The sequence below is a fragment of the Triturus cristatus genome, chromosome 4_1 (genome assembly GCF_964204655.1).
Source record: "Triturus cristatus chromosome 4_1, aTriCri1.1, whole genome shotgun sequence".
Lineage (NCBI taxonomy): Eukaryota > Metazoa > Chordata > Amphibia > Caudata > Salamandridae > Triturus > Triturus cristatus.
Window position 1 is genome coordinate 453,767,036 of NC_140585.1, and position 6,442 is coordinate 453,773,477.

Consider the following 6,442-nt stretch of genomic DNA (forward strand, 5'->3'; position numbering starts at 1 on the left):
CTCCAAGTCAGCTGGCAACAAGAAATAAGCCTTTAGTCAACAGATATAGTAAACCCCAGTAATCGCATTCTCTTCTCCCTGCAAAATTTGACAGGTTCCTCCTGTCATTTCAAATTTGTGTTCACACCTACTAATTCCTACATGTCTGTGTTGTTTGGATGTCCTTCTTCTGTAAACTCAAATTTTTCCTTTGTGTTGGCTTTTCTAATCTTAATTTTGGGTAAACAATTTCCTTTCTAAATTCATTCTCTTCCTTTTTCCAAAGATTTTCTAAAACATCACTAATTTTAACACTCGTTCATGTTATGTTAGTGTACCTTTCTTCTAAGACCATTATGTATATCTTCTAAATTGGTCGTGTTAAGCATTTTGGATTATTCTTATAAACTTTAACACTATCCATAGGTATGTGTGGGAAGAAATAACACCAGGCTCTATCCATTCCTTACGCTTGCTGATGTAAATTCATGATTTTTACCAAAGGAATCCTAGAACGTATTAGATCATAGTTAGAATAGAAATATTTGAAATGTCCTTGTCTATAAACTAATGAAAGTAAGATGTTGCATGAAATTACATAAAATAAAGGCATATGGTAATATGGTACTTATTCTGGAACAGATGTTGGTAAATGTGCATAGACATAACAGTCCTTTGCGTCCATGTCATTAGTGTATTCTTGCCCTAACCTAGCATAAACATTAGTAGAAAAATCATCTTTCTTAAAGCTCAAAAAAAAAATTAAAAATTGATCTTCTTCACTAAGGGATGTGTGTGGTTTAGTAGAATTCTTTCCTTTGGGCCCTGTCTCCGGTGTTATGTAAAATCCTATTAGTACTACAGAAATCACCATTACTGTTATTGTGACAATTGAACACATGATATATTTACACTTATTTCCAATGCAACATATTTCTACTTAAGTCAGTTACAGTGCTTCTTGTATCAGCAGTTCTTTTTTTTCCTAAGGTTACTTTTGACAATGTTAGTCTTCAGAAGTTCAGTTACCAATTAGACAATCCTTAACCCTACTCTGTGTTCTTCTGAAATGTTATCCCTACTCTTCTACTGCTCACTCAGGCCTAAGTTGATCTTCTGTAAAATAAAACACAAAAATAACAAAGGTCCAATAACACAATTTGGTTTTTTCCAATGAGTTCTTTTAGTGTTTCTTCTTTTGGTTCTTTCAAATCTTTTCCCCTCAAGTTTTCAGATTGCTGTCATGCGGGTTCTGGCAGTTCAGGATTCAGGTTGAACATGTCTGCCAAAGTGTGCTTAATTTACGTAGTATTACAACTCAAGTGCTGAGTATCTGTGACAAGGCACTCTAGCTCTTTTGGATCTCTCAGAGTTTGTTCATTTGTTCCACACCACTTTCATCGCTGGACGAGTTTCTTTCCAGGTTTCCTTGTTCATAGCCTCGTGGCGATTCAGCTTGTCAATTTACTTTCCTTGATCCAGTACTCGTTGCTTCACCTGGAACAATTTTGGTGACACTTCCGTTCTGAGGATTAGTCTCTGCTTCCTTTTCTTGAGAGACTTCGCCTCCACTCTGTGTAACTTCAGGCACTTGATTTCTCGATCAACTTATTGATCTTCACCACTGTCTTCCTCTTGCAGTTGCACAGGCAATGGAGCTGCTGGTCTTGGTGGTCTCTCTGGTGGTGCTTTCACCAATGTTCTTCATTCAGGATCAAAGCCCACCACTGCTTCCTCTTGATTTCTCATTTTCTTGGTGTGTGAGGCATGAATCAGGTTTGGAATTCCAGCCCACTTAACAGCAGTATGTGTCGTGGCACTGTTCTGGGTGAGTATCTTGTGTTGTAGGAGTGAGTGAGGATTTTGAAAGTGATTCTTTTCTCCACAGGGAGCCATTGGAGGCTTTGTAGGTGTTGGCTGATGTTTTTGGGTCAGGGGATGTCAAGGACGAGTCTGGCGGTGGTGTTCTGTATTGTCTGGAGTTTGCGGAGTAGGGACTTGTTGATGCCAGCGTAGAGTGTGTTTCCATAGTCTAGTCTGATGGTGATGAGTGCATGGGTGACTGTCTTCCTTGACTCAGGGGGGATCCACTTGAAGGTCTTGCGGAGGATGTGGAGGGTGTTGAAGCAGCTGGAGGTGACCACGTTGACCTGTCGGTTTATGGTGAGTGATGAATAGAGTACGATGCCGAGGTTTTTGGCGTGGTCTGAGGGGGTAGGTGGGCTTCCGAGGGCGGTCATCCACCAGGTGCTGTCCCATGCAGAAGGGGTGGTACCGAGGATGAGGACTTCTGTCTTCTCAGCATTGAGCTTCAGACAACTGTTGGTCATCCAGACTGCAACATCTTGCATTCCTTTCTGGAAGTTGAGTTTGGCAGTGGTGGGGTCTTTGGTGAGGGAGAGGATGAGCTGGGTGTCGTCAGCACAGGATACGATGTTGAGGCCGTGTTGTAGGACGATGGCTACGAGGGGGGCCATGTAGATGTCTCATCATGGAATCCTTACCTAAATGTGTGTATCCATGATAATACCATGTCATAGGAAACAACCAGCTATCGGGCAACACTGGTGTCCCAACAGCAGACATCCAAACGTCATTTGTATTTTTCTCACAACCTACTCTGTTCAGCCTCTGAAACATTTTCGTGCACTCTCTTTAATTCATCCCAAGTATCAGTGACTTTCATCAATATTGTGAAAGAACTCTCTTCCTGGGACTCAAGTGTGAAATTTCCGTTAAATGTGCAGGCCAACAAAGCACAATACTGTGCTTATGAATCCACATATCTGTTATCAATGGCAATGCAACCATTACCACTTTGATGAGCTGCACATTTAAACATTTCAATTTCCCTGGGCAACTGCAAAGCCTCCAACAGATGTTGATGTGGATTCCATTCTGGATCTGTGTACCTGAAGAAGTCAAATACCCTCGTTGTGACCACAATTTCTCAAAGTCGTGCACAGCCCCAAACCCATACTGGCTACCTGTAAACTGGTGACTCTGGTTTGTGCAGTTAAACTGCAAACTCTTGTGAGGGGAATCAATTCAGCAACTTGTGCTGAGGTAACTCTTTGAAGCCTTGAAGCTTCAACAACATCATTTAATTGTGCACACTGCATATGCCGCACTTATTGTGGCATCGTTACCTCTTAAAAATGAGCCTTTACATGATCAGGCTCAATTAGGGGTTCCTCCTTAATATTTGGTCTTGGTTTGGTGCATAAATCTGTGACATCTAGGCACTCATGTTCAATTTCATAACAATCAGCATCATTTACAGTCAACAAAGTTGAAGGATTAAGCGCATGAGATCTCTTGAGAACTACATTGACACAGGACAGAATAGTCTGCTCATACTTGGTCAAATGATTATGGGGCATATTCTCAAGAACGTGTGTTAACCATCGCAAAAGTTACTTAACGCAACCTACAACATTGCAGTCCATCGCGGGAATTTTACGCCGTGTTAACCAGGTATTCACAACACGGCGGTATCATGCGATAGTCACCAGATAATGCATCAACTGACAGTGTCAAAATCAACGCCATGCCGCAAAAATGCGAAACGCAAATGCAAAAAATCCTGCGATTAAGCCAATCACGGTACAAAAAGCACCGAAAACCAGCGACCGGCTTGCAAATCCCACAAGTCTGGTGGGAAAATGCAACATAAAAGCAGAGTAAACAAACCATGAGATGAAAACCTCCAAGCACAACCCCACAGCTGTGACTCAGAACAAATTACCATTGTCCAAATCAGATAGGCATTTCCCCACAAACAGCCACAATGCACATAGACATGCATTCAGTATGTAACCCGCGCAAATCCAGAAACAAACATGGTACACACTGTGAAGCCGCATCTCCCCCTCACATTGCAGAGGGACAAACAACACCGCCTGCACACCGATGTGCCATGTACATGACCAGACAAGATTGAAAGCACGGACCAATGCAGGGGACGTGACTCCCCCTTATGCACATGTTGCCCATGTCGTCAGAGAGTGCATTGTTATTGTTATTGTTATTTTGATTTTGGAAGGCGCCCAGCTACCCTAGGGCTTCCCGGCACCACCTGAAAAGAGCCAAGAGCAAAAAGGAAATAAATCTACATGTTAAATAGCCAAGTTTTTATGCCCCTCTGGAAAATCTCATAAGAAGATTCACTTTGGAGACCTGCAGGGAGGGAGTTCCATAAAGAAGGACCCAGGTGCGAAAAGGAGCGATCGCCCATACACACTAGTCTCGTCCTAGCAATAATAAACTTGGCCTGAGTGGCTGAGCGGAGTGCACAGGATGGTATGCAGGGGTGAACAAGAGTCTTCAGGTAGGGAGGTGCCTTTCCAGATTTATCTAAAACATAAGACTCAATACCTTAAACTTAAAGCGGCACTCAATCCTGAGCCAATGGAGACCTCGAAGTGATCCAGAGATAGAAGCAGTTTTAGCGATCTTACACAGCAGCCTCGCAGCAGCATTCTGTTCTAACTGAAGATAGCGTAACACATCCTTGGTGGCACCCAAGTACAAAATGTTACTGTAGTCCAGCCTAGAGGTGATGAGCGCCTGGACCACAGTACGTTGGGCAGAAGGAGGCAACATCCATAAGATTTGTTTTAGCCATCTATGGATTGTGAAGCAAGTAGAGGCTACTTTGATTGCTTACTGCTTCATGGACAGTTGGTCATCAATTAATGGGTCAATGCTGGGGGCCCCACAGATCTTTATTTTTGCCCACAATCAGCACTTCCGTTTTCTTGCCGTTGAGTTTTAACAGGTTGATATGCATCCAGCCTGCAATATTCCTCAAGCAGGCCTGAAGTAGGGAGGGTTAAAATGCCCCATCAGCAGAGAGGGAGAGGACAATCTGGGTGTCATCGGCGTATGAAAAAAGAGACAACACAGCTTCCTCCGCAATCATCGCCATAGGCCTAACATAGATGTTAAATAGTAGAGGGCTGAGGATAGAGCCTTAGGGAACCCCATAAGGTGAGTTGTGAATCTCAGAACACGCTGTCGGCGAGAAAACTTGAAACGTGCGATTAGTCAGGAAGTCTGCAAGTCTGCCCAGTAATTGTAAAGCCTGCAATAGCACTCAGGTCTAAAAGTATGAGTGCCACAGTGCCGCCCGCGTCAACTTGCTGATGCACCATATCTGTGACCCCAAGCAAAGAGGTTTCAATAGAAAAGCCCGCTCTGAAGCCTGATTGGGAGCCATGAAGGAAATTTCGGGAATTCACAAAAGATGTAAATTGGAAATTGATGTGCTTTTCCAAAATTTTGGAAAACGCAGTAAGGAGGGAGATGGGCCTAAAAATAGATAATTGAGTGGGGTCAGCGGAGGCCTTCTTTAATAATGGGAGAACGATTGCGTGCTTCCAGATAGATGGAACAATAGCCTCTTTTAAAAAGGCGTTAAGCAGCTCCATGATCAGCATCAGGGAGGATTGTGCAAATTTCTGAAGCACAGTGACAGGTGTAGGATTTCTGGGAGAGCCAGATTTAAGGCTCCCCAAAATCCGCCTGAAGGAATTAATTTCTAAGGGTGCCCAGAAGTCAAGTTTGTCAGTATGTTTAACAGACAGGTCTGCCTGTATGGGCCCCTCATTAGCAAAATGATGGGAATTCACAGATTGCTGTGAGGCATTATTCGGCGTAGATTCCTGGAATGAGCCATGGATTTTTTCAACTTTACTCAAAAAAAATGTGGCAAGCTCCTCACATTGTGAAGCACTCACATCAGGAGAAGCAGGTAGGCAATCGGCCCCTGACAGATTTTTTACAAGCTTAAATAGTTGCTTGGGATTATTCTGTGTTCTGGACACAACTGATGTCACATAATCTGTGCCCGCTGTCTTGCAAAGTGTGTGGTAATCCCTTAGAGCCTTTTTGTAAATTAGTTTAGCCTCTGGGGCATACCACTACCTCCAATGCCTCTCCAATATTTTGCATTTACTTTTTTCCCTTTTTAGTTTATCTGTAAACCAAGGGGCAGGGGGACGGTGGTTATTTGCCTTAATGCCGGATAAAGGGAGGCAAACCTCAACAGAGTTAGAGATCCAACTTTGGACGGCCACCACATCGTCTGCAAATGAAAGGCCGACTATAGGGGCAGTTTTGGATAGCATATTATTGAACACATCAGTGTTCAGTTTCCCCCATTTCCTAGATTTAGCTGTAAGGCCAGAGACCGTTGGGGACGGATCAAGTAAATCATCTGAGATTAAAAAGCCAACTAGGAAGTGATCGGACCACAATACAGGCAAAGCTGGGGAGCAGCAAATATTGTGCATATTAGAAAAGTTAGGGTGAAGTAGCTGGCCAACCACATGAGTAGGCCCCGAATTGCAGAGCAACAAATTCACCGCAGCAAAGTCAGAGATAAGTGCAGCACTGGTTACACAGGTTGTCTCTTCAAAATGAAGATTTAAATTGCCCAATATAGTAAAATGGGTAGCGT